General features: G+C 35.1%; 1 protein-coding gene across 2 annotated transcripts in view; it reads right to left on the bottom strand.

Moving 5' to 3' along the window:
• The window catches only part of LOC141540987 (beta-1,3-galactosyltransferase 1-like), a 154,503-nt gene that overhangs the window by 17,269 nt on the left and 112,718 nt on the right, over positions 1–24,516 (bottom strand). Inside the window, exon 2 of one of the 2 annotated variants that reach the window (XR_012481618.1) lies at positions 1,777–1,866. The gene's annotated coding sequence lies outside the window, so the exon portion shown is untranslated. Of the gene's footprint in view, positions 1–1,776; positions 1,869–24,516 lie in introns of those variants that run through there. The other variant, XM_074264969.1, reaches the window with a different exon arrangement.

Raw genomic sequence — 24,516 nt, 5'->3', positions numbered from 1 at the left:
TAATAAAATTAAATTAATACATTAAATTAGAGTTATTTTTTAGAAAAAGTCCTCAACAATTAGAGTTACTATTATATAATTTGATTAGAAGAAAAGAAAAAAGCCAATAAAATTAGCCAAAATAAAATATTTACAACAAATGAAAAAAAAAATAAAACTATTGTTAGAGAGTTTTTGCTCTCTTAATGAAATGATTATTTCAAAACATGAAAAATTACATTAATAAAACAAATAATTTAAACAATTTAATTTTTTGAGAAAGTAATAGAACAAGACATAAATGAAGATAATAGAAAAGTTCTCCAGAAATAGATGGATTTACAAGTTAATTTTATCAAGTATTGAAATAACAATAAATTTAAAATTTAATAAATTGTTTGCAAAAATGCTAATTAAAGAACCCTTCTAAATTCTGTGATACTGATGTTGCCTTGACAAATAAACAAGGGACAATTAAAAAAAAAACAAACTACAAACCAATGTGACTAATGAATATAAATGGAATATAATCTGAATAAAATATAACAAAAAGATTAAAAGCATATTAAAATATTCTAATCATAATAGGAATGAATGATTAATTTAAAATTGGAAAGATTATATATAGAATTAGCAATCATAATCAATCAAAATGTAATTTTATCAATAAAGAGAGAAAAACTTTTAACAAAACATTTCCATTTCTGTTTAAAATAGCATGGATTTTTCCTTAAAATGATTATATACACACACACACAAATATATATATATATATATATATATATATATATATATATATATACATATATATGTAAATAAACAAGATAACTTGAAATACACTAGAATCCTTTCAAAGAAATTTAAAAATGAAATAATTAAGTCAATTTTTGCCAATTCTATTTGACACTACACTAGAAATATTGTGATATAACAGAAGAACAAAGAAAAAAATCTGTATTAGAGGACTAGGATAAAAGTTGAGAACAAAAGATGAATAAGCAATTAATCAGCACAAATCAAAGGATCAGGAAATAAAGCTACAGGGAATAAAACTAAAGAATCAAAAATCAAGTTTAGGATAAAATAATTCAAGAGAGACACAACCAACAGTTGAATATAACACACTGAATGACAGTGTTATATTACATATATACATATGTATATAACTGGATGTCCTAGTGGTATATCATATTTATGGCAGATCTTGTTAGCCATATTTGTTAGTTCTTTCTTTAAAAAGAAGCACTATTGAATATGGTGATTCATATATATCTTCTTACCAAATCGCTGAATTAAGGATTTGAAGGGACCAGTAGCAATCTATTCCCCAATCAATCAATATATTAATAAGGAATAATTATTAAATAGTTATTTTATATTGGGCACTGTGTTAAACATTAAGGATAGAAAGGAAATGCAAAAATATCCCCTGCCGTCAAGGAATTTAAAGTCAAAAGGGCGATTAAAAATAGGTTCATACAAAATACATATAGTGTATAGAATTAGAGATGATATATGAGGAACCAGCTGCTTAAGAGATTTTTCCTACCAAAAATGACATTTGAACAGATGTTTACAGAAAATAATGGAGACTCCAAGAGGCAAAAGTGATGAAAAAAAAAAAAAAAAAAAAAAAACAAGCAAAGAAATGGCAATCCAGGAATGGAGATTAAGCAGATAAAAAGCAAGGAGACAGAAAATAAAATATTATGTATCAAAAAAAAGTAATTGATCCAGTATACATAGATTATAAAAAAAACATTAATTGGTAGAATAGAAACTCTAAAATCATCTTACTTCTTCCATTCCAAATCCAGTGATTAAGTTCTATCTTGCAATGGCTTCCCAAAGAAATTATTTCTTGCTGACAGGGAGAATGAAGGAATCCTAAAGGCAACAGATATAAGGTTTTATTAAGAGACAGTAACCATGACCAACCAAGAGCCCAGTCAGTCAATTTTTGAACCATACATAGCAACAGACAGATTAAGCTAAAAATTCATTAGCTTGGTGTTTCAATAACACTTATCATAGGCACAGTTTGACTTCCATTAAGAGAAATGATCAGTAAAGCACCTAGAAAGCAATGTAATTAATTCTACAGATAAATACCAAGAAAATTAACAACATCTGCTTTGGACCATTCAGTTTTACAACAAGAAACAAAACCAGATCTAGATTCAGAATGGAGGAGACAATAAAAGAGACCAAAGAACAAAGTCATTAAGAGATTGGAAACAAACTCAGGAATTCAGCAAGATGTTGGGTTTTGTCCCAATCAATACATTCAAAACCAAGAAGCACTTGTCCACAAAATCTAAGTAGGAATTTGAAAAAAAAAATTAATCTAATAATTTAGCCTGGTAATATGTAACAAAGAAAAACAAATAACATGTATTATGGCTTAAAAGATACCCAGAAGCAAACCTAGAAGAGAATAAATAAATAAAAATCCCAAAATATCTTCAGAGGAAAAAAAATGACACAAAATTCTAAAAATACCAGAATGGGGATGAACTTTTATATATAAAGATAGTTTTTAATTATTATTAGATTAGATTATAATTGATGAAAATGCCAGAACTGAGTAAATACTCTGAAATGCAAAGGGATTCTAGAAAACAGTGCTAGATTGTGGTCCACATTCAGTTACCACAGTTCTCTCTCTGGGAGTAGATGGCTGTCTTCATCACTGAACAATTGGAACTGGTTTGCATCATCTCATTGTTGAAGAGAGATACATCTATCAGACTTGATCATCCTATAGTCTTGTTGTTGCCGTGAATAATAAATAATCTGCTGGTTCTGCTCATTTTACTTAGCATCAGTTCATGTAAGTCTCTCCGGGCCTCTCTGAAATCATGCTGCTGATCAGTTCTTAAAAAAGAATAATATCCCATAGTTTTCGTATACCATAACTTGTTCAACCATTCTCCAACTTATGGGCATCCACTTAGTTTCCAGTTTCTTACCACCACAAAAAGGGCTGCCATGAGCATTTTTGCACATGTGGGTCCTTTTCTCTTCTTTAAGATCTCTTTGAGATAAGCCTGGTAATAACACTGCTAGATGAAAAGGTATGGACAGTTTGATAACTTTTTGAGTATAGTTCCAAATTGCTCTCCAGAATGTTTGGATCCATTCACAGTTCCACCAACAATGTATAAGTGTCCCAGTTTTCCTACATCCCCTCTAATATTTGTCATTTTCTTTTCCTCTCATCTTAGCCAATCTGACAGGTGTGTAGTGGTATCTCAGAGTTGCTTAATTTGCATTTCTCTGATCAATAGTGATTTGGAGAGCCTTTTCACATAACTACAAATAGTTTTAATTTCTTCATCTGAAAATTGTCTGTTCATATTCTTTGACCATTTATCAACTGGAGAATGGCTTGAATTCTTATAAATTTGAGTCTATTCTCTATATATCTTAGAAATGCAGCCTTTATGAGAACCCTTGAATGTAAACATGTTTTTTTTCAGTTTATTGCTTCCCTTCTCATCTTGTCTGTATTAATTTTCTTTGTACAAATTTTTTTAACTTAATATAATAAAAATTATCTATTTTGTGATAGATCTCTAGTTCTTCTTTGGTCACAAATTCCTTCCTCCTCCACAAACCTGACAGATAAAGTAGCCTATATTCTTCTAATTTTCATATAATATCATTTTTTATGTTTAGATCATGAACCCATTTTGACCTTATCTTGATATATGATGTTATATGTGGGTCAGTGCCTACTGACTTTCTGTCATACTGTTTCCAATTTTCTCAGCAGTTCTTGTCAAATATTCTTATCCCAAAAGTTGGGGTTTTGGGGTTTTGTCAAATACTAGATTATTACAATTATTGAGTATTTTGTCCTGTGAACCTAACCTATTCCAGTGATCCACCTGATACACTGGATCAACTGATCCACTATATTTTATTTCTTAGCCAGTATCAAATGGTTTTGATGACCATTGCTTTATAATATAGATTTAGATCTGGTATAACTAGGCCATCTTCACTTGCTTTTTTTTTTCTTTGATTCCTTTGAAATTCTTGACCTTTTGTGCTTACAGATGAATTTTGCTGTTATTTTTTTCCTAGGTCAGTAAAATAGTTTCTTGGAAGTTTGAATGATATAGCACTAAATACATAGATTAGTTTAGGTAGTATTGTCATCTTTATTATATTTTCTCAAGCTATCCAAGAGAACTTGCTATTTTTTTCCAATTGTTTAGATCTGACTTATTTGTGTGGAAAGTGTTTTGTAGTTTTCTCATATAGTTTCTGACATTGCTTTGGCTTATAGATTCCCAAATTTGATAGTTATTTTAAGTGGAATTTTTCTTTTTTTGTCTTGCTGTTGGATTTTGTTAGTGATTTGTAAAAATGATGATGATTTATGTGGATTTATTTTGTATCCTGCAACATTGCTAAAGTTGTCAATTATTTCTAGTAGCTTTTTATTTAATTCTCTAGGGTTCTCTAAGTATACCATCATATATCATCTTCAAAGAGTGATTAATTTGGTTTGCTCATGGTGTACTCTAATTCCTTTAATCTCTTTTTCTTCTCCTGTTGCTGAAGCTAGCATTTCTAATGCAATATTGAATAGAAATGCTAATAGTAGGCAACTTTATTTCACCTCCAATCTTATTGGGAATGGTTCCAGTTTATCCCCATTACATATGATGGTTGCTGATGGTTTTACATAGATGCTACTGACTATTTTAAGAAAAAAATCCATGTATTCCTATACTCTATCATGTTTTTTATAAGAATGGATGTTGTATTTTATCAAATGCTTTTTTTCCTGCATCTATTGAAATATTCATATAGCTTTTGTTAGTTGAAGAGGTAAATAAAATACTAGAAAATTATATCTTTGGAGAAAATTGAATAGAGACAGAAAGGAACATACTTTCTTCTTGGAAGTTCATTAAATCTAAACAAAAAGCTATCATATATTAAGATATAAAGACCTCAAAATCAAATATGGAAAGGCAGAAATACACATTTATTATTAATCATGTTGAGAGAGAAAAATTAGACCAAAAGATGAAAAAAAAGAAAAAAAAAAAAAAAAAGAAGTGAACACAGCATGTGTTGATTTACATTCAATCTCCATACTTTTTTTGTGTTTGTTTTTTTTTTTTTTTTTTTTTTTTTCTGGATGTAGATGGTGTTTTCTATCCAAAATTTATTGGTATTGCCTTCAATCATTGAAACACTGAGAAAAGCGAACTCTTTCATGGTTGTTCACACAATCTTGTGCTAATGTGCAAAACATATTCTTTGTTCTGCTTGTTTCATTCAGCATCAGTTCATGAAAATCCAGGCTTTTCTTTTTTCTTTTTTTTAGTGTAATTAAGTTCAATTTTATTCAATTCAATTCCATTCTATGTAATTCAATTCAATTTTTTTGTTAATTTTATAATTATAACATTACTTGACAGTACATATGCATAGGCGATTTTTTACAACATTATCCCTTGTACTCCCTTCTGTTCTGAATGTTTCCTCTCCTTCCCTCTACCCCCTCCCCTACATGGCAGGCATTCCCATACATAATAAATATGTTATAGTATACCCTAGGTACAATATATATGTGAAGAACCAAATTTTGTTGTTGTTGTTGTTGTTGTTGTTGCAAAGGAAGAATTGGATTAGGAAAGGTAAAAATAACCTGGGGAGAAAAACAAAAAATGCTAACAGCTTACCCTCATTTCCCAGTGTTCCTTTTCTGGGTGTAGCTGATTCTGTCCATCATTTATCAATTGGAATTGGATTAGCTCTTCTCTATGTTGAAAGTATCTACTTCCATCAGAATACATCCTCATACATTATCATTGTTGAAGTGTATAATGATCTCCTAGTTCTGCTCATTTCACTCATCATCAGTTGATATAAGTCTCTCCAAGCCTCTCTGTATTCATCCTGTTGGTCATTTCTTACAGAAAAATAATATTCCAAAACATTCATACACCGTAATTTATCCAACCATTCCCCAATTGATGGGCATCCGTTCATTTTCCAGTTTCTAGCCACTACAAAAAGAGCTGCCACAAACATTTTAGCACATACAGATCCCTTTCCCTTCTTTAGTATTTCCTTGGGAAATAAGCCCAATAGTACCACTGCTGGATCAAAGGGTATGCACAATTTGATAACTTTTTGGGCATATTTCCAAATTGCTCTCCAGAATAGTTGGATTCTTTCACAACCAACAATGCAACAGTGTCCCAGTTTTCCCACATCCCTCCAACATCCATCATTATTTTTTTCCTGTCATCTTAGCCAATCTGACAGGTATGTAGTGGTATCTCAGAGTTGTCTTAATTTGCATTTCTCTTATCAATAGTGATTTGGAACACTTTCATATGAGTAGAAATAGTTTTACTTTCATCATCTGAGAATTGTCTGTTCATATCCTTTGACCATTTATCAAATGAAGAATGGCTTGATTTCTTACAAATTAAAGTCACTTCTCTGTATATTTTGGAAATGAGGCCTTTATCAGAACCTTTAACTGTAAAAATGTTTTCCCAATTTGTGACATCTCTTCTAATCTTGTTTGCATTACTTTTGTTTCTACAAAAGCTTTTTAATTTGATGTAATCAAAATTTTATATTTTGTGATCAATAATGATATCTAGTTCTCCTTTGGACACAAATTTCTTCCTCCTCTGTTAGGATTACTAGGTGAGAACTCAGGTTGTCTGGACAGTGACAAGGTGAGAATTCAGGTTGTCTGGACAATTACAAGGTGAGAACTCAGGTTGACTTGATAGAAGGAGCAAGCTCATTGGCTGAAGTGGTTCTTCCCAGAAGCCCTTGCATTATCCCATGCCCATTCTCTGGGAGGATAAGAGGCAACATTGGGCCTGGAGAGCGGATTGGACTGGAGAAGGACAAGAGTTAAATAGGAGAAGACTCTGCACTACATCTGGCTTGACACAACTCTTTGCAGGAAGGGAAGTCACTTCTCTGGACAAGAGTTAACAGCAACTGTCTGGAGACAACGGTTCGTTACAGGAAGAAGAATCTGTCCAAGAGATTTGAGTAGACACAGCAGATCTCTTCCCAGAGAGTGATCCGGCAGCTTCTACAGACGACAGCTCGCTACATTTGGCGCTCAACGTGGGGCAAGGACTTTTGCTTATCCTGACAAGAGGAGGTAGACCAGACCTTCGCAATTTGGTGCCCGGACACGGTCCTGTTTCCAGTGGAAAAGCCTCCCATCCAAATCTCAGTCTCTCTGACCCAGAACCGTGAGCAACGAGGAAACTTTGTTAAAGATTAAGTGAGCGTGCTAATAGATAAATAAGGAACTTAACTTGTTAAGGGCTAAACCAGGAATCTCTTATAGCTGAAATAGGGCAGATGTTAGCTAAATTCAATCCCTGGACCTCAGCCGACTCAACCCCAGCCCCAGAAGCAACCTCAGCTCCACCCCCATTCAGGAGTGGTACTATAGAGAGTATAATCAAGATAATTGAGGAGCAGAGTTTACTTGTAACCTGGGTACAGATTGCTAAACTCTTGGCTGCATTAAGACGCACATCCCCTTGGTTCTTAGAGGAAGAAAAGATAGATGTAGATAAATGGAAGCTAGTGGGATTTGAAATGAAAGAATTTCATGCAAAAATGGGCTACAGAAATAATGACCAGACATCTGGCTAATGAAAATGCCAATGAGATTTGCAAAAGAATTATATGGGGATTAGACAAAGATGCTCCTTTAGAGGAGATCATAAGATGCTGTGCTACAGTGGGAACAAATGCTTTTTACACCCAGACAATGATGAATGTGGAAAGACAGGGTCCCTCCTGGCAAGGGACTTCTAGAGAAATTCGGCGATGTTTTCAATGTGGAAAAATTGGACATCTAAGAGCTCAGTGTAGATATGGAGATACAGTGAGAAGACAGGGTGAGAGAAGACTAAAACTCCATGTCCAAAATGTCACAAGGGCCTCCACTGGGCCTCCGAATGTAGATTGACCCAGGGAAATGACAGGTGGGGCCCAGCTTCAGCCCCCCAAGTGGGGCATGATGGCAGCCGAGGTTACATCCAGAGAATTTTAAGACATGATCAATCAGCCAAAAGGCAATCATATGGAAGAAAGGGATTGAAATTAGGAAAAATAGAGTTGTGTGCAGTAGAGACTACTGAGATACTCCCTGGAGAAGTGAAATCTGTTCCTGTTGAGCCTATGGATCCTTTGCCTCCAGGCACAGTAGGCTTGACCATTTCACCTTCTGAGAGTGCCTACAAAACAGTGTCCATCCATACACTGATGTGGGAAACTGGAGAAAGTGTATCTAATATCCCAGTCAGTAACACAGGCAGACAAGGTGTGATTTATCAACCAGGAGAAGTAGTAGCATCAGGCTTATTGTTATGTACCCCTAATAAGCAACCTCGTGATAGTCGCCTAGATTTTGACTCCAATGAACAAAATCCAGGAATATATTGGACAGCAGCTGTGACAGCTGACGGACCTATGCTTACTATTTATATAAACGGAATACCATTTGAAGGATTGGTAGACACGGGTGCAGATCGTACAGTTATTAGAGGTGCCAATTGGCCCAGTCACTGGCCAAAGATTAAAGCAGACACCTATATGTCTGGGGTGGGAGGATCAATAGCAGCAGAAGTTAGTGCTAGGCCTTTGAGATGGATATTTGAAGCTGAAACAGGAGCTTTTACTCCTTTTGTGGTTGAAAAAATCCCCATCAATCTGTGGGGAAGAGACATTTTACAGCAGATAAAATTACAAAAAAGCACTTCGGCTTCTTAGGCAGGGCTACTGTTGAAGGCCTACCTGCACTTTCACCAGTTCCTATTCAGTGGAAGACTGATTAACCAGTGTGGGTAAAACAGTGGCCCTTAAGAAGTGATAAAAATTCAGGCCTTATTAGACATAGTGAACGAACAACTTGACCAAGGACACTTGCAGCCTTCTCTAAGTCCTTGGAATTCCCCAGTATTTGTGGTGAAAAAGAAATCTAGAAAATGGAGGATGTTAACTGATCTAAGAAGAGTAAATGAACAGATGGAAACTATGGGAACTCTTCAGCCTGGACTTCCATCTCCTACTCAGTTGCCAAGAGAATGGCCTCTATGGGTTATAGACATTAAGGATTGTTTCTATTCTATCCCTCTAGATAAGGAGGATATGAAAAGATTTGCTTTTTCAGTGCCTAGTGTTAATTTGGCCGAGCCTTATAAAAGATATGAATGGACAGTTTTGCCACAGGGAATGAAAAACAGCCCTACTATGTGCCAAATGTATGTTGCTGCTGCTCTTGCTCCATTAAGAAAAGCCTTTCCAAAAGTAATATTGTTACATTATTGTTAGGATTACTAGGTGAGAACTCAGGTTGTCTGGATAGTGACAAGGTGAGAATTCAGGTTGGACAATTACAAGGTGAGAACTCAGGTTGACTTGATAGAAGGAGCAAGCTCATTGGCTGAAGTGGTTCTTCCCAGAAGCCCTTGCATTATCCCATGCCCATTCTCTGGGAGGATAAAAGAGAGGACACCCAGAGATAGAAGAAGACTCTGCATTGCATCAGGCTTGACGGGGCTCTCTGCAGGAAGGGAAGTCACTTCTTTGGACAAGAGTTAACAGCAACTGCCTGGAGACAATGGTTCGTTACAGGAAGAAGAATCTGTCCAAGAGATTTGAGTAGAAGACACAGCAGATCTCTTCCCAGAGAGTGATCCGGCAGCTTCTACAGACGACAGCTCGCTACATTTGGCGCTCAACGTGGGGCAAGGACTTTTGCTTATCCTGACAAGAGGAGCTAGACCAGACCTTTGCAATTTGGTGCCCGGAAACGGTCCTGATTCCAGTGGAAAAGCCTCCCATCCAGATCTCAGTCTCTCTGACCCAGAAACGTGAGTAACGAGGAAACTTTGTTAAAGATTAAGTGAGCGTGCTAATAGATAAATAAGGAACTTAACTTGTTAAGGGCTAAACCAGGAATCTCTTATAGCTGAAATGGGGCAGATGTTAGCTAAATTCAATCCCTGGACCTCAGCCGACTCAACCCCAGCCCCAGAAGCAACCTCAGCTCCACCCCCATTCAGGAGTGGTACTATAGAGAGTATAATCAAGATAATTGAGGAGCAGAGTTTACTTGTAACCTGGGTACAGATTGCTAAACTCTTGGCTGCATTAAGACACACATCCCCTTGGTTCTTAGAGGAAGAAAAGATAGATGTAGATAAATGGAAGCTAGTGGGATTTGAAATGAAAGAATTTCAAGCAAAAAATGGGCCTCGTTCAATTTCTGCAGAAGTATTTTATATCTACAACATAGTTCAATTAGCCTTAAATTATCAAGCAAGTTGTAGGAGAAGGAAAAGCTTTAAAAATGAACAGAGGAGGAAGTGTGAGGAAAAAAGGAAAGATCAAGATCTTGCCCTAGAGCAAGAAGATTTAAATGAGGAATTATGGTATGATTCTCTTGAAGAAGCTTCAACTCTGCCTAGAGAACAGATTATTGACAGGCCCACATCAACCCCACCTTCAGAGGTGGAGGAAGAAGGAGGGGAAGAGGCAGAAACACAAACAGAATTGCCTGTGAAGTAGCCTAAGCCTATGACAAGATTAGAAAAAGCATTGGTTAAAGCTAAGAGAGAAGGACAGGATATAAGTGATTTTATACATGCATATCCTGTGATTGAAAATACTGACTCTGTAGGTAAAAAAAGGAGAAGATATGCACCTTTAGATTTGAATAAAATTAAGGATTTGAAAAAAGGTTGTACCCTTTATGGGGCTACAACAGCTTATGTCAAAATGTTACTAGATGGTTTGTCTTATGAAGTCCTAACCCCAAATGATTGGAAATCCATAGCAAGGACATGTCTGGAACCTGAAGAAAATTTATTATGGCTTTCGGAATTTCATGAATTATGTAAAATTCAAGTCAGATACAATTTGGAAATAGTAGTTAACACACAATTCACTTTTGAGCACTTAGCTGGTGAAGGTCAGTATGGAGAGAATTCGGAACAGATTAATTATACCATGACAATATATGAACAAATTGCTAAGGCTGCAATAAAAGCTTGGGGTGTCCTTCCTGGACAGAAGGATCGTGGAGAGGCTTTCACTAAAATACAGCAAGGTCCCAATGAACCTTTTGCAGATTTTGTGGGACGTTTGCAAACTGCTGTCAAAAGAACTATTGGAGAAAATTCAGCTACAGAAATAATGACCAGATATCTGGCTAAGGAAAATGCCAATGAGATTTGCAAAAAAATTATATGGGGATTAGACAAAGATGCTCCTTTAGAGGAGATCATAAGACGCTGTGCTACAGTGGGAACAAATGCTTTTTACACCCGGACAATGATGAATGTGGAAAGACAGGGTCCCTCCTGGCAAGGGCCTTCTAGAGAAACTCGGCGATGTTTTCAATGTGGAAAAATTGGACATCTAAGAGCTCAGTGTAGATATGGAGATACAGTGAGAAGACAGAGTGAGAGAAGACCTAAAACTCCATGTCCAAAATGTCACAAGGGCCTCCACTGGGCCTCCGAATGTAGATTGACCCAGGGAAATGACAGGTGGGGCCCAGCTTCAGCCCCCCAAGTGGGGCATGATGGCAGCCGAGGTTACATCCAGAGAATTTTAAGACATGATCAATCAGCCAAAAGGCAATCATATGGAAGAAAGGGATTGAAATTAGGAAAAATAGAGTTGTGTGCAGTAGAGACTACCGAGATACTCCCTGGAGAAGTGAAATCTGTTCCTGTTGAGCCTATGGATCCTTTGCCTCCAGGCACAGTAGGCTTGACCATTTCACCTTCTGAGAGTGCCTACAAAACAGTGTCCATCTATACACTGATGTGGGAAACTGGAGAACGTGTATCTAATATCCCAGTCACTAACACAGGCAGACAACGTGTGATTTATCAACCAGGAGAAGTAGTAGCATCAGGCTTATTGTTATGTACCCCTAATAAGCAACCTCGTGATAGTCTCCTAGATTTTGACTCCAATGAACAAAATCCAGGAATATATTGGACAGCAGCTGTGACAGCTGACCGACTTATGCTTACTATTTATATAAACGGAATACCATTTGAAGGATTGGTAGACACGGGTGCAGATCGTACAGTTATTAGAGGTGCCAATTGGCCCAGTCACTGGCCAAAGATTAAAGCAGACACCTATATGTCTGGGGTGGGAGGATCAATAGCAGCAGAAGTTAGTGCTAGGCCTTTGAGATGGATATTTGAAGCTGAAACAGGAGCTTTTACTCCTTTTGTGGTTGAAAAAATCCCCATCAATCTGTGGGGAAGAGACATTTTACAGCAGATAGGATTACAAATAAGCACTTCGGCTTTTTAGGCAGGGCTGCTGTTGAAGGCCTACCTGCACTTTCACCAGTTCCTATTCAGTGGAAGACTGATTAACCAGTGTGGGTAGAACAGCGGCCCTTAAGAAGTGATAAAAATTCAGGCCTTATTAGACATAGTGAACGAACAACTTGACCAAGGACACTTGCGGCCTTCTCTAAGTCCTTGGAATTCCCCAGTATTTGTGGTGAAAAAGAAATCTGGAAAATGGAGGATGTTAACTGATCTAAGAAGAGTAAATGAACAGATGGAAACTATGGGAACTCTTCAGCCTGGACTTCCATCTCCTACTCAGTTGCCAAGAGAAAGGCCTCTATGGGTTATAGACATTAAGGATTGTTTCTATTCTATCCCTCTAGATAAGGAGGATATGAAAAGATTTGCTTTTTCAGTGCCTAGTGTTAATTTGGCCGAGCCTTATAAAAGATATGAATGGACAGTTTTGCCATAGGGAATGAAAAACAGCCCTACTATGTGCCAAATGTATGTTGCTGCTGCTCTTGCTCCATTAAGAAAAGCCTTTCCAAAAGTAATATTGTTACATTATATGGATGATATTTTGGGATGTGCACCTGAGGAACAAATGTTAGAAGCATGTCTACAAAAGACCATGGAAACATTAAAGTACTACAAACTGCATATAGCTACAGAAAAAATTCAAAGACATGCTCCTTTTCAATATTTAGGATATGAAATATATCCTAAGACACTCACAGTACAAAAGCTTTCTTTAAGAATAGAGAAGTTGAACACCTTAAATGACTTTCAAAAATTAATAGGAGATATCCAATGGATGCGTCCAGTGTTAGGCTTAACTACCAATCAACTACAACCTCTATATGACATTTTAAGGGGAGACAGTGCTTTAAATTCACCATGCCAGCTTACAAAAGGCTTTATCCAATGTGGTTGAAAGAGTCACTCAAAAACCCTTGGAAATATCAGTTTTTGCTACAAAAGAGGCAACCACAGCAGTCCTTCATCAAGGAGACAGAGTGATTGAGTGGGTGAACCTCCCAGCACAACCAGAACAAAGCCTTACACCTTACCCAGTGCTTGTGGCTAGGATTTTATTAAAGGCTATTAAGAGAGTAATACAATTATCTGGAATAAGTCCTGAAAAAATATACACATTCTATACTAACGCACAAATTAATGTATGCTGTGAGACCATCCCAGAATGACAAATTTTATTGGCCACTGCTCCAAATTTTTCACATGGATCTCCATTAAATATAACCCGGCTACTACATAATTGGCGATGGATCTTTGAAGAAAAGGTTTCTAAGGTTCCTCTTAAAGGACCAACAATCTTTACAGACGCCTCCAAAGAAAATATTTGTGCTGTATACTCTCATGATTTAACCATAAAGAGAGTAGTCAGGACTCCTTTTCTGTCCACTCAACAGAATGAATTATTTGCTATCATGCTAGCTCTTACTTATTACCCAGGAGACGTAAATATAATTACTGATTCAGCCTATTCAGTAGGTGTAGTACAAAGAATCGCCACAGCCCAAATAAAATTTGCAGCTTCCAATATTTATCAGCTCTTTAAGGAACTTCAAGAGCAAGTGAGAAAACATCCAGGCAAGATTTATATCTTGCATGTCCACTCACATAGTGGACTTCCAGGTCCCATTTTTGATGGAAATTCAAAGGCAGATAGCCTTCTAACCATGTTAGCCAGTAGTCCTTTATTTCAGGAAGCACAAGAATCTCATTCTAAATATCATCAGGCTGCTCGAGCTTTACGTTTACAATTTGGAATCACAAGAGAGGAAGCTAGGAGCATAGTAAAAAGCTGTACAGCTTGTCTTCCTTTCCATGCTCCTACACTCCCTCCAGGGAAGAATCCTCGTGGTTTGAGACCCAATGAAATCTGGCAAATGGATGTGACCCATTATAAATCTTTTGGTCGTCTATCTTTTATCCATGTTGTGGTAGACACCTTTTCAGTATTCACATTTGCAATGCCAGCAGCAAAAGAGACAGCCCGAGTGGTCACTGAATTCCTTATACAAGCATTTGCAATTATGGGTGTGCCACAAGCAATAAAAACAGACAATGGACCTGCATATATGTCCAAACATTTTACACACTTTTGTGCACAGTATAAGATTTTACATACCACGGGCATACCCTTTAATCCTCAAGGGCAGGCAATAGTAGAGAGAAGAAACAGAGATATTAAGACACTCCTCCAAAAACAAAAGAAAGGGGCAGCCACAGGTAGCCCTAGGGAACTTCTAAATTTAGTTCTCTATACCATTAATTTTCTAATTTTTGACAAAGACGCACTGGCTCCGGCAGACAGGTTTTATAACCCACCAGAAGGGCAGTGTCCAGTGCAAGCATCTCTGCTGTCCTTAGATAATCACCAGGTGATGTGGAGAGATCCAGAAAGTGGTGAATGGAAGGGACCAGATAGGTTAACTGCCTGGGGGAGAGGGTTTGCTTGTATTTCTTCAGCAGGAGAAGGAATCAGATGGGTGCCAACGAGTCATATTCGCCTTGTCCATCAGAGAGAGACAGAAAAAGAGAAAGATCTCAAAATAAAGGAGAAGATCTAAGAAACATCTGACACTGAAAGAGCATGGATAATAAGAAGACTGTTAAAGAACTTTAAAAACCAGCAGGAATCGTTGGACTTCCTCACACAAGATGAGACTAATGGACAATGGACTTATGGACATTTATAAATTTTCAATTTATGATTATTTGATTATGTTATTTGTCATATACTTCTAGCATGTGTTATGTTACTATGTACTATGTGCTTATGTAATTTATGTAATTATGTGTAATACTTCCCATACTGATGGATTTATGTTTCAAGGTCATGACTGTCCTATGTTCTAAATCAAAAGAAAGGGGGAGATGTTAGGATTACTAGGTGAGAACTCAGGTTGTCTGGACAGTGACAAGGTGAGAATTCAGGTTGTCTGGACAATTACAAGGTGAGAACTCAGGTTGACTTGATAGAAGGAACAAGCTCATTGGCTGAAGTGGTTCTTCCCAGAAGCCCTTGCATTATCCCACGCCCATTCTCTGGGAGGATAAGAGGCAACATTGGGCCTGGAGAGCGGATTGGACTGGAGAAGGACAAGAGTTAATGAGGAGAAGACTCTGCACTACATCTGGCTTGACACAACTCTCTGCAGGAAGGGAAGTCACTTCTCTGGACAAGAGTTAACAGCAACTGCCTGGAGACAATGGTTCACTACAGGAAGAAGAATCTGTCCAAGAGATTTGAGTAGACACAGCAGATCTCGTCCCAGAGAGCGATCTGGCAGCTTCTGGAGACGACAGCTCGCTACACTCCTCCACAAGTCTGAGAGGTAAACTTTCATATGTTCCTCTAATTTGTTTATGATCTCGTTCTTTATGCCTAAATCATGGACCCATTTTGATCTTATCTTAGTATGTGGTGTTAAGTGCGGGTCCATGTCTAGTTTCTGTCATGCTAGTTTTCAGTTTTCCCAGCAGTTTTTGTCAAATAATTAATTCTTATCCCAAAAGTTGAGATCTTTGGGTTTGTCAAACACTACATTGCTATTTTTATGCTCTATCTTGCTCTGTGAACCTAATCTATTCCACTGATCAACTAGTTTATTTCTTAGCCAATACCAAATGGTTTTGGTGACTGTTGCTTTATAATATCGTTCTAGATCAGGTACAGCTAGGCCACCTTCATTTGATTTTTTTTCATCACTTCCCTTGAAATTCTCGACCTTTTGTTATTCCATATGAATTTTGTTGCTTTTTTTTCTAGGTCATTAAAATAGTTTCTTGGGAGTCTGATTGGTATAGCACTAAATAAATAGATTAGTTTAGGGAGTATTGTCATCTTTATTATATTCGCTCGGCCTATCCAAGAGCACTTAATGTCTTTCCAATTATTTAAATCTGACTTTATTTTTGTGGCAAGTGTTTTGTAATTTTGCTAATTTAATTCCTGACTTTCCTTTGGCAGATATATTCCCAAATATTTTATACTATCCACCATTATTGTGAATGGAATTTCTCTTCTTGCTGTTGGATTGTGTTGGTAATATATAAAAATGCTGAGGATTTATGTGGATTTATTTTGTATTCTGCAACTTTGCTAAAATTCTGAATTATTTCTAATAGCTTTTTATCAGTCTTTGGGGTTCTCTAAGTATACCATAATTTCATCTGCAAAGAGTGATAGTTTGATTTCCTCATTACCTACTCTAATTCCTTGAATCTCTTTCTCGGCTCTTATTGCAGAGGCTAGCGTTTCTAGTATAATATTTAATAGTAATAGTGATAGTGGGCAACCTTGTTTCACTCCTGATCTTACTGGGAAAGTTTCCAGTTTATCGCCATTACATATGATGTTTACTGATATATGCTCGTTATTATTTTTTTTTATTCATTTTTCCAAATTATCCCCTCCCTCCCTCCACTCCCTCCCCCCGATGTCAGGTAATCCCATACATTTTACATGTGTTACAATATAACCTAGATACAATATATGTGTGTAAATACCATTTTCTTGTTGCACGTTAAGTATTAGCTTCCGAAGGTATAAGTAACCTGGGTAGATAGACAGTAGTGCTAACAATTTACATTCACTTCCCAGTGTTCCTTCTCTGGGTATAGTTATTTCTGTCCATCATTGATCAACTGGAAGTGAGTTGGATCTTCTTTATGTTGAAGATTTCCACTTCCATCAGAATACATCCTTATACAGTATTATTGTTGAAGTGTATAGTGATCTTCTGGTTCTGCTCATTTCACTCAGCAACAGTTGATTTAAGTCTCTCCAAGCCTCTCTGTATTCCTCCTGCTGGTCATTTCTTACAGAGCAATAATATTCCATAACCTTCATATACCATAATTTACCCAACCATTCTCCAATTGATGGACATCCATTCAATTTCCAGTTTCTAGCTACAACAAAAAGAGCTTCCACAAACATTTTGGCACATACAGGTCCCTTTCCACTCTTTTGTATTTCTTTGGGATATAATCCCAATAGCACATGCTCGTTATTATTTTAAGGAATAGTCCATTTATTCCTATACTCTCAAGTGTTTTAGTAGGAATGGAGGTTGGATTTTATTAAATGCTTCCTCTGCATGTATTGAGATGATCATCTGTTTTTGTTTTTTTTTGTTGTTGTTGTTGTTAATTTGGTTATTGATATAGTCGATTATGCTAATAGATTTCCTAATATTGAACCAGCCCTGTATTCCTGGTATAAATCCCACTTGGTCATAGTGTATTATTCTAAATCCAGGCTTTTCTAAAATCAGCTTCCTCATGGGAATGTATTTATTTTGCAGTTTTTCTTACCAAAAAAAGAGTAGGTACAAACACATTTTTGCACATGGGTCCTTTTCCTTCCTTTATGGTTTCCTGGGGATACATGCCCAGAAATGGCACTGCTGTGTCAGAGAGTATATACAGTTTTATAGCCCTCTGGACATAATTCCAAATTGCTCTTCAGAATGGCTAGATCATTTCCCAACTCCACCATCAATGCATCGATATTTCAGTTTTCTCTCAAATTTTATCCTCCGAAATTTATCATTACTTTTCGCTGTCATCCAATCACACCAAAGAGGTGTGAGATGGTACCTAATAATTGTTTTAATTTGCATCCCTCTAATAAATAATGATTTTGAGCATTTTTAGATGACTAGATATCGTTTTAATTTTTTTCATCTGAAAGCTGTCTGTTCATATCCATTTACCATTTATCTGTTGGGGAATGACTTATATTCTTATACATTTGACATAGTTCTTTATATATTTTAAAAATGATACCCTCATCAGAAATATTGGCTGCAATTTTTCCCCAGCTTTGCATAGTGCAAAAGTTATTTAATATATTGTAAGCTAAGTTGTACATTTTCCATTTCATAATGTTCTCTAACTCTTCTTTGGTCATAAATTTCTCCTTTCTCCAAAGATCTGATAAATAATTTATTCCTTGCTCTTCTAATTTCCTCATGGCATCACCCTTTGTGCCCAAATTATGTAAACATTTTGACCTTGTTTTGGCATGAGATGTGAGATGTAGGTCTATGATGAGTTTCCGACACTATTTTCCAGTTTTTCCAGCAAATTTTTGTGAAATAGTGAGTTCTTTCAATTCTGATGGACGAGGCCCTCTCCAACAATGAGATGAGCCAAATCAGTTCCAAGAGAGCAGTAATGAACTGAACCAGCTACACCCAGCGAAAGAACTCTGGAAGTTGACTATGAACCATTACATAGAATTCCCAATCCCTTTATTTTTGTCTGCCTACATTTTTTACTTCCTTCACAGGCTAATTGTACACTGTTTCAAAGTCCTATTCTTTTTGTACAGCAAAATAACTGGGCATGTATACACATATTGTATTTAACTTATACTTTCACATATTTAACATCTATTGTTTAACCTGCCATCTGGGGGAAGGGGTGGGGGGAAGAAGGGGAAAAGTTGAAACAAATGGTTTTGCAATTGTAAATGCTGGAAAATTACCTATGCATAACATTTTTGTAAAAATAAAAAATAAATAAATAAATAAAATCAATTTCAACTAAAAAAAGAAAAGAAAAGAAAAAAAATTACCCATGCATATGTTTTGTAAATAAAAAAGGTATAATAAAAAAAGAAAAAAAGTCAAAGAAAAAAAAAAAGAAAAGAAATTGTGAGTTTTTGTTCCAGACGCTGGAATTTAGGGAGCTATCAAATACTACATTACTATAGTCATTGATTATTGAGTCCTGTGTCTCTAATCTACTCCACTGATCTACCATTCTATTTCTTAGCCAGTCCTAAATGGTTCTGATGACTGCTGATGACTACACTTACACACACACACACACACATACACACACACATACTATAGTATGTTCTACAGTGTAGTATACTACAGTAAAGTGTCTAGTATTGCTAGGCCACCATCCTTTGTATTTTCTTCATCAATTCTCTTGATATTCTTGATTCTTCATTCTCCTAATGAAGTTTGTTATCATCTCTTCTTGGTGTGACACTGAATGTCAATTTTATCATATTAGCTCAGCTTACCAATTAGCAATTGATATTTTTCCAGTTGTTCAGATATGACTTTATTTGTGTGAGAAACACTTTGTAATTATGTTCATATAGTTTCTGAGTTTGTCTTGGCAGGTAGACAAACAATTATTTTATTTTATTTACAGAGAGTTTTAATAGAGTTTATCTTTCTATCTCTTGCTGCTGGACCTTATCAATATTATGTAGAAATGTTGATGATTTGGGTGGGTTTATTTAATATCTTGAAACTTTGGTAAAACTTGTTTCAAGTAGGTTTTTGGATGATTTTCTAGGATTTTATAATTATATCATCATATCATCTGCAAATAATCATAGTTTTATCCCCTTATTGCCTATTCTAATTCTTTTAATTTCTTTTTTCTTTTCTTATTCCTAAAGCCAACATTTCAAGTACAATATTGAATAATAGTAATGATAATGGGCATCCTTGTTTCAATTCTTATCTTAATGGGAATGCATCCAGCTTCTTTCCATTACAAATAATACTTGCTGGTAGTTTTACATGGATGCTGCTTATCATTTTAAGGAAACCTCCCTTTATCTCTATGTTCTCTATTGTTTTTAATAGGAATGGGTGCTACATTTTTTCAAAAAAACTTTTTCTGCATCTATTGAGATTATTGTGATTTCTGTTAGTGTTTTTTTTGTTTTTTTGTTTGTTTGTTTTTTTGATTTGGTCAATTATGACAATAGTTTTCCTGATATTGAACCAGCTCTGCATTCCTAGTATAAATCACACTTGGTCATAGTGTATTATCCTGCTGATAAGTTGTTGTAATTTTTTTGCTAATATTTTATTTAAATTTTTAAAATCAATATTCATTAGGGAGATTGGTCTGTAATTTTCTTTCTTGGTTTTGGCTCTTTCTAGTATAGATACTAGGACCGTATTTGTGTCATAGAAAAAAATTTGACAGGCTTCCTTCTTTACCTATTTTTGCAAATAGTTTACATGGTATTGATATTAATTTTTCTTTAAATATTTGGTAGAGTTTGGTAGAATTCACTTGTAAATCCACCTGTCCCCTCTTCACCTGTTTACTATTAGCAGAGTGTATGATGTATATAAGACTTCATATCTAAGATTGTTGATAGTTTTTCTGGAAGCCTTAATTCAAGTTTTTAATTTCTGTAGGTTGATATTTGGTATGAATGATGTGTTCTGGTTATAAGTTAAATAAAATAAGGTGACAATATACAGCCTTATTATACTCTTTTTATGAGCTTGAAATATTCAGTTGTTCTATTCATTTCTGTTATTTCTTGACCCAAATTGCTCAGAAGGTAAGGAAGATGATCATGTTTTTGAGAACTAGCACGTATTTTGTCTTAATGTAAATGAGTTAAATGTTGCCTATGTAGCAGAGGTAACTTCCACCTATTTCCTTGCCCCAAAACTTCCTTGATTTCTTCAGAATATAGTGAATACTGGCAATTTGATCTCTAGTTTTTTTTTTTTTTTTTTGCCTCTTTGAAAAATACTCCTCTATTAATTTTCAGTTCACATATTGCTGAAGCTTAACTTGCAGAATCTTAAGCATTACCTTGTTGTTGTATAAAATGATCACAATTGCTAGGTAATTTGAATATTCTTTAGCATTGCCTTTCTTTAAGATTGGAAAATAAACCTATATTTTACAATCCAATAGCCATTGCTGTGTTTTCTGAACTTTTTGACATATTGATTACAACACTTTTTACAGCTTCATCTTTCGGGAATTTTAATAGGTTTCCTGTAATTATATTACCTCCACTAGCCTTATTGTTAGCAATGCTTCCTAAGGTTAACTTGCTATCATTCTTCAATATTTTTGGCCATAAATCAGTAACTACAAAATTGTGGTTACTAATGATGTTAAAATCTTTATTGTACAATTCTTTTATGTGTTTTTGCCACATCTTCTTAATTAATTTGCTTCAGTTAAATACCTTTTTTTTTTTTCTTTTGTCATGTTCATTTTTGCATGAAACTTTCTTTTGGAGTTTTCCTTAAAATGATAATCAATACCTATCTAAACCATCAGTAAACATTACTTATATAGAAAGAAGCTGGACACATTCTTAAAAAGATCAGGGTTCAAATAAAAGTGCCTGCTGTTACCATTATTATCAAATATTGTACTAAAATATTGGATTTAGCAATAAGAAAAGAAAAGAAAAAGAAATTAAATGAATTAGAATAGTCAATAAGGAGATAAAACTATCACTCTTTGGAGATAATACTTTTTTTTTTCAAGATGATACACTTGGAGACTCCTTCAGAATCATCCAAAAACCTATTTGAAATAATTAACGGCTTTAGAAAAGTTGTTTCAGGATATAAATTAAAACCTACACAAATCATTAGTATTTTTATATAGTAATGACATAAGCCAGCAGCAAGTGAAAGAGAAACGCCATTTAAAATAACTACACAAAATAAAATATTTGTGTGTCTACTTATCAAGACAAACTCTAGAGCTATATGAAAAGAATTACAAAATACTTTTCACACAAATGAAGTCCGATCTATAAAATTTGAAAAAACATCAATTGCTTTTGAATAAGATGAATTAATACAATAAAAATTGCAATTTTACCTAAATTAGTCTACTTGTTCGGTGCCATACCAATCACACTGTCAAAACATTTTTATAGAGCTAGAAAAAATAATAACAAATTTCAGAGCCAGTTCTGATTGCTGCTTTCACTGGACATGGAATTGACGGGACTCTTTCTCTCACCCCTTTTGTCTATTCATTCAATAAATTCCACTCCTGGAGAAAGAAGAAGAAGAAGGAGAAGGACAAGGACAAGGAGAAGGAGAAGGATAAGGAGATGGAGAAGGAGAAAGAGAAGGAGAAGAAGGAGGAGAAGGAGAAGGAAAAGGAGGAAGAGGAGGAGAAGGAAAAGGAGAAGGAAAAAGAAGAGGAGAAGGAGGAGAAGGAGAAGGAGGAGGAGTGGTGGATCAGTGGAATAGGTTAGATACAGATGATACAATAATCAATAACTATAGTAAACTAGTTTTTGATAAACCCCTAAACTCCAGTTTCTCGAATAAGAAGTCACTATTTCATGACAATTGCTAAGAAAACTAGAAAATATTTCAGATACTCACTATAGACCTACATTTCACACCCAAAAGAAGCTTAAAATAAGTATGTGAATTGAGCATAGTGATAACATAAAAAAAAAAAAAATAGGAGAGCAATGGATAGGTTTCTACTGTCTTTGGAGATGGCAGGAATTTATGACCAAAGAAGAACTAAACAACATTATAAAACATTATAAAATGAAAAATAGGCAACTTTGATGACATTAAATTAAAATTTTTTTCCCAAACAAAACAAACACAAACAAGATTAAAAATGAAGCACAAAACTGGGGAAAATTTTACAGCCAATGTTTCTGATAAAAGTCTCATTTTAAAATATGTAATGAACTGTGTCAAACATATAAAAACATAAGTCATTACCCAAAAGATAATGATAGATGATAGAGAGGATGTGGGAAAACTGGCATACTAATGCTTTGTTGGTGGAGTTGTGAAATGATTTAACCATTCTGATCAGCAATTTGGAACCATGTCCAACGTGCTATAAATTTGTGCATATCCTTTGACCTGGCATTGCCACTTCTGTCTGTATCCCAAGGAAATTATAGGGAGGGGAAAGGATCTACATGTATAAAAATGTTTTTAGTATCTCTTTTTCTGATACCAAAGAATTGGAAAATAAGTAGATGCCCATCAATTAGAGTAAGGCTAAATAAGTTATGGTTTATGAAATTAATGGAATTAAAACAAATAAAAAGTGATAAATAATCTGATTTTAGAAAGGCCTGTAAAGATTTACCTAAATTGATGCTGAGCATAAACCATGAATACATCGTACATAGTAATAGCAAGATTGTGTGATGATCAAATTTGAAAAAACTTTATTTTTCTCAGTGATACAATGATCCAAGGCAATCTCAAAAATTTTTGGATAAAAAATGACATCTGCATCAAGAGAGAGATCTATGGAGACTTAATGTAAATCAGTACATTCTATGTTCACTTTTTTTTTCTTTTTCTTATTTTTTTTCTCTTGTGTTTTTTTCCTTTTGTTCTGATTTTTCTCTCCCAATATGATTCATAAAGAAATATGAATTACAAATGAATGTAGATACAGAAACAGAAAAAAACAAACAAACAATAAAACAGAATCTTTCCCTTGATGTCTAATTTTCTTGAAAGGAAGGAATAATAGTGAATCATGCACCAAACTCCCTAAACAAACAAAGGGAGTCACCTAGGGCTCTATATTCAACATTGTAGATAAGACCAGCATGAACTTCAAAGAAAGAGAGATTATAGAATGATAGAGTTGGGATGTGATTTTATTAGTGGCAAATGGAAGCAAGGAATACTCCTAATGATCCAGTTCAACCTGTAAACAAAGTGAATGTGCATCCAAGACTGGATAATTTAGCCAGGGAGACACTTGAGGGGAAAAAGGTTTCATTAACAGCTAGTAGATGGAAATTAAAGGAAAAGAAAAGTTTTGAGATGAAGAGCAATTTATTGTCTATGTAAAAATCATTGTAAAACACATTGGGCAAATAATATTTGCTTAATAAAAGTTTATTGACTTAATTATCCATTCAAAGAATGGCTTTTTCTTATATTTTTATAGCAATACCTTGCCTAGGGTTTAGGTAAAACTGGTTTAATATTTGTCCCTTGTTCCTGTTTGGATATTTGAATTTACTTGTTTTTTAATTTGAATTGTAAAGGAAGTGCCCAGGTATTGGGTGATGCATGTTGGATAGCAGGCGTTGAGTACAGAGTTAATCCTACAGTAAAAGATTTTCTTTTACTTTCTTACTTACTGGTTTATTTAATATTTTTTCCTAAGAAATCTTGTCTTCTGTTGTAGACTAGGGTAATCTCTTTGCTATTTGTTTTCCTTTTCGATCATTTCTTTCATCCTCTTTTCAAGGAATACCCCTCACCTCACTCATAATTATTGGTACAATTTTTTTAAAGGATTCTTATTTCTCTCTACTAATAATTTTTTAAAATATCTACAAATGGGTTTAATGAAACTTTTTTTTACATGGGACTATTATGGAAAAATTTGAAAG

Source organism: Sminthopsis crassicaudata, chromosome 4, assembly GCF_048593235.1.
Source record: "Sminthopsis crassicaudata isolate SCR6 chromosome 4, ASM4859323v1, whole genome shotgun sequence".
Classification (NCBI taxonomy): Eukaryota; Metazoa; Chordata; class Mammalia; order Dasyuromorphia; family Dasyuridae; genus Sminthopsis; species Sminthopsis crassicaudata.
The sequence above is the reverse complement of the archived record's forward strand: the minus strand, read 5'-3'. Positions and strand labels throughout refer to the sequence as shown.